This window comes from Phyllostomus hastatus, unplaced genomic scaffold, assembly GCF_019186645.2.
Source record: "Phyllostomus hastatus isolate PE091 unplaced genomic scaffold, TTU_PhHast_1.1 phas_scaffold_1066, whole genome shotgun sequence".
NCBI classification, from domain to species: domain Eukaryota; kingdom Metazoa; phylum Chordata; class Mammalia; order Chiroptera; family Phyllostomidae; genus Phyllostomus; species Phyllostomus hastatus.
In genome coordinates, this window is record NW_025334004.1 from 20586824 (window position 1) to 20591786 (window position 4963).

Here is a 4963-nt window from a genome sequence, read left to right on the forward strand (position 1 = left end):
ATAACACAAACCAACGCAGTGGATGTGGACGGCCTCATTGTCTAGGTGAGGTCACCAGAAATTTCACTTGTCCATTACTTAGCATTCTCACGACATCACTTCTCTGTTTCCACGTAATGTTTACGATTGTCATTTTTAATTGCTGCATGCTAAAAATGCTCCCTAACTCACTTAACTCGTTTTCCCTTGTTAAGTACAGAGACCGAAAGAGCCGGGGTCATTATTCATTCATTTAGTGAACAAATGGGTCAGAGCGCCTCCTGTTGTCAGGTGTCGTGTTAGGTCCAGGGGATGCGATGGTGAGAAGACAAAAACACTTTGTCTTCTGACTAGCTCAGGCTCTCCAATGGGAGCAAGAAGCAGTTACAAGACAGGTGGTGAGGGGGCTGGTCCTAGACACGGTGGGAGCCCGGAGCAGGGAGCCCAAACCACCCAGCAACATCAGAAGAGCAGATGCCAATCAAGGCCACGGACAGACTGGGATAAGTGGGATGGCCACTGGTTTACCACCTGCAGAATCAACGATGGCCTCCAAACATGATTCATCCGTGGCTCTTTGAAGGAATTTGGGAATTCAGGGGTGCCAGGGGTTCAGCTACTTTAGGATTTGGAGCCCCAGACTATTTTTATTCCATGTTAAAAATATTTTTAAAGAAAATGTCTGTGGTTTTATTGTATCGTGAAGCATTGAAACATCTGACCATCAATTTCTGGATGGTGAGGTGGCTGCTTTCTCCTTTACTTCACTGGGTTACTAGAGCAACTTGTCAGTAGAATTAAAAAAAAAAGAAAAAAAACCCCACAACCTTTTGCATTACTTAAGTCTTTCCTAGGTATGTGCTGGTACAACGCAAACTTCTGGGACATGTAACTAGCCTAGGACCCAAACACAACTCCTAGGCAGCGGTAGCAGCGCCCTGGGCCCACTCCCTCTGCAGCCCTGCTCATTTGTGTTTGGTGTTTGGAGCCTCTGGGGGATCGTGAATAGTATTGGGAAGAGGCGGGAGGAGGAAACAGCAGAGTGCCTGGCTGGGAGGAGCTCAGCCGAAGCTGTGCTGGGCAAGCCAGCCTGAACAGGTCCTTGGTGCAAACCCAAGCACCGTTGATGTTCTTTAACAGAAACATCTGGTGGAACCCCACGACGGGGTCTTCATCAGCCTGGAGCTGGCCCACAACCATGCTGGTGATGCCGCCGTCTGGCTTGGGCTGATGGTCCTGCACCACAGTGCTGTGCTGGAGTTTCCGGAACAGAAGGCTAGACGTCTCCGTGACGCGGCTTCTCCCAGGAATGGCTGTCCTTCCCACACAAGGCATGATGCGTTCATGTAAATTGTGCGTGGTTGGGTTCTGTTGTTACCGAACGGCTGGTAGTAATTTTGCATGAAGCTGGATCCATTCTGCTCCCAGATTGGCTTGTCTCTCATTTGGGAGCATCCCCCTGCTTTGTTGAGGCCCGACGGGCTGGCACGATGGCAGCAGTGGCAGCTTGTCATTCCCTAGACCAAGGGGCCTAAGACAGCATTGTTCATGCTCTGCTCAGTGTCCATGCCTCTGCTGTCCTTGTGGAGATGATGCCGATGACAGTGCTGGTGGTGCCGGTGGTGGTTTTGATGGCTTCCATTAACTGAGCATCTCCACGCTCACCTTATAAATGTTATGTCGTTCATCTTCACAACAGCCCTAGCAGGTGGTGACGTTATCTTCATTTTTTTAGGTCAGAAACTAAACCATAGAGGTTAAAGTAACTTGCTCAAGCTCAGCCCACTGATAAACAGAAGGAGCCAATTCTCTAACCAGAAGTGCTGTATCACTTAGACTATTAAGGGCAGTGAGAGTTAGGAGCTGGTTTGACCTTAAAAGTGCTAGTGGTCAGTTATTGTGTTTAATTTATATATGCCCTGTCCCTTTTGATAAATGACTCGAGGTAGGTTACAATAAGAGCATTGCCATGTGGCTTTAAAATGGGTAGCATTGAGTGGGAATTGAAGCCAGTATGCTAACTGTGGCTTTGATTGTTCAAGATAGGCTCTGAGCTTCCTAGCAGCCATGGTGAAAATGTAGGTATGGCAAGTTGCAAAGCTATTATTATGGAGATACAGCATGCTTTTCTTACTCCTGGAATTCATTTAGAAAAGTAATTTTTGTGATGGCACCAAGTTATGTAAAGAGTAATATCTTCAATAGTCTTTTTAGAAAAAGTAGAAGATGATTCTCCAAGGCTGTATTTTTCTATACACCTTCTATAAAAACCAAAGGCAGATGCCTGCAGTTGGGTTTCCCAAAAAGCAGACTTTAATACTGTGCACTGGAGAGCTATGGCAGAGTCCTCTCAGGAACATCTGGGAGGGGGGGCAGGGCTGTGCAGAGGGAAAGCTGAACTGCAGCGTAGCTGCCACAGAGGCATCATCTTCCTGACCCCATAGGAAGCTCTGGATGGCCCTCGGCTGGCCCTTCAGAGATGTCCTGCCCTAAGTCAAGGGGGCCAGGACTTTATACTCCTGGGTTGATGTGGGCTTCTGCAGGGGGGACACCCTCTTCAACTGAGGACCATTTCCAGAAGGAGAGTCAGTTGTGAGCCATCAGGAGCCAGCACCTCTGGCCACTGGTCCAGAAAGGGAGACCTGGATGGTTACCACAGCAAGCTCACAGTCACCCCTTCCACCTGTCAGTTCCAACTGCTTTGTGTAACAAACTCATCCCATCATGAAATATCTTCTCCAAGATGCTGGTGATTTCTTCTGGAGGGAAACTTACAAGAGAAAGGTTCCTGAGATGAATTGCAGCCCCCACTGCTAGAATTGGTCTTACAGCTGCAACTGACACTCATCATCCATGGCAGGCAGAATGATGGACCCACAAGGATGATTTGCCTGCAAGTGACTGTTCTCTCTGAGGGATGGTGCTCTGCGAGGTGCTCAGCCTTGGTCTCTGTTGTTGGCAGACTGGATATTCGGCAGTGCAGTGGCTAGACCAGCCTTAATGGTTGGGAGCCTGTGCTGCCGACTTCATAAATGGCCTCCGCTTCTGGCTCTACTCTGGATATTTCATTGACACACTCATTGTGACTGTACATAGTGAGTATGGCTCATGACAAAAGCTGACTGATGTCAACTGACCAAGTCACTCTGGATGCTTGGTTGTTCAGTGTCTCTTCCATGGTGAATGTTTCCTGCTGAGCACTTGCATGTGATAAATGAGCCTCACTTCCATAGCTCCATCCACATGCCGCCACCCTAGACTTCCTCATGCCCAATACTCCAATCTTTCTCTCCCCAGGACCCTGTCCAATCCGCTAAGTCACTCACCAGTGCCCACGATTCTCTGCATAGTCTTACCTTGGGCTCCTGTTTCCACACAAAGTGGATGACCAAGTGGAGCTCTCGAAATGCTTCCCCCCCACCCCCACCACCCCACAGAGAGGGTTGCCTGTCAGCGCTCTCACAGCGCTACACCAGAGTGGATAGCATGCAGCAGCGGTGCATTGGGGCTCCATATACTAATGACCCATCTATGAGGCCTTTCCACCTCTGTCAGCTGGTCATGAAGGACCTGCCCTTGTGAACACAGATACCAGTTGGAGGAGAGGGCCTGGTGCAAGAGTGATTCCTGCCAAGGGGATCTCAGCCATCAGCAAGTGCATGTTACTTGTGTGCTCTGGCTTTGCTCATGCCTAAACCCAACGTACAACTTGCAATGGATTGCTGACGGACCTTCTTATGACTTAGTGGGTCTAGGATAACCCAGTTCCTGATGTGAAACTGTGGTATGGACCATTTCTAGAGTGGCCCCCAAAATGTTCTATCCTAATCCCCAGAACCTGTGGTTATGATGAGATAGCCCTCCTGTGATTCTGTTTCATTATATGGCACATTTGACCTTAAGATAAGATTATCCAGGTGGCCTGATCTACCCATGTGAGACTCTAGAAGTGAAGAGGTTTCTCTGGTTGATAGCAAAAGAGAAGTCAGATTCAAAGTATGAGGGGAATTCAATACACTGTTGTTGGTTTCAGGATGGTGGGGGCCACCTGGGAAGGAATGCAGCAGCCTTAAATTGCTGAGAGAGGCCAATAAGAGAATAGAGATTTCAGTTCTACAGCTAAAATGGAGTTGAATCTGCTGATAACCTGAGTGAGGTTGGAAACAGATACCTACCTAAAGCCTCCAAGTAAGAGCTCAGCCTGATCAACACTTTGATGTGGGCCTTGTGAGACCCTAACCGAGAACCTGTTTGAGCTGTTGTGGACTTCTGACCTATATCATTATTAGCTGAAAAATTTGTGTTTCTTTCAGCCGTTACATTTGTGCTGATCTGTTACATAGCAATAGAAGTACAAGGCAGCATCTGTGGCCACTTAGTGACTTGGCGTTCCATGGTCAGCAAGATCAGAGTTTTTTCGCTCCCAGGACCTGGCTATTTGTCATCTGATGTCTAAGCCTCTGCTGTGCATATCACAGCTTGCTCCAGAACTCGGGTTTGCAGTAAGTCTGGCACAGCAGCCTCTTCCCCTCCACAAACCGCGCTAGCACCGAGGGTCTTCTGTGGCCCGGGGCCCAAGTGCAGCAGGGTCACTTGCACCACAGCCTGGACCTGCTGCAGAGTCCTTCCTGGTCAGTGCCTTGTGCAGAGCTGTCTGCCTTCTGCGTCACTTGATAGAGGGGTCAGAGCAGCATCCCAAGGGTGAAGCGATCTGCTGCCTCCAGAACCCAAAGAGGGCAAGCAAGCGTTCTGCTTCCTTTTGGTTGGTAGACAATATATGATGTAGTAGTTTGTCTGTTACTCCGGAGGGGATGTCCTGGCAGGTCCCAGACCACCACTGGGCCTTCCCTAATTCATGAATGTGGCAGGCCCCTCACTCTTTTGTTATTTGAATCCTCGCCTGAGGACATGCTTATTAATTTTAGATAAAGAGGATAAGGGAGGAAGAGGGAGAGGGAGAGAAACATCTATCTTGCCTCTTACA

General features: G+C 48.7%; 1 pseudogene; it reads right to left on the reverse strand.

Annotated features, from left to right (window-relative positions):
* Positions 1 to 876: 876 nt before the first annotated feature.
* LOC123829042 lies at positions 877 to 1424 on the reverse strand (annotated as a pseudogene).
* Between the last annotated feature and the right edge of the window lie 3539 nt (positions 1425 to 4963).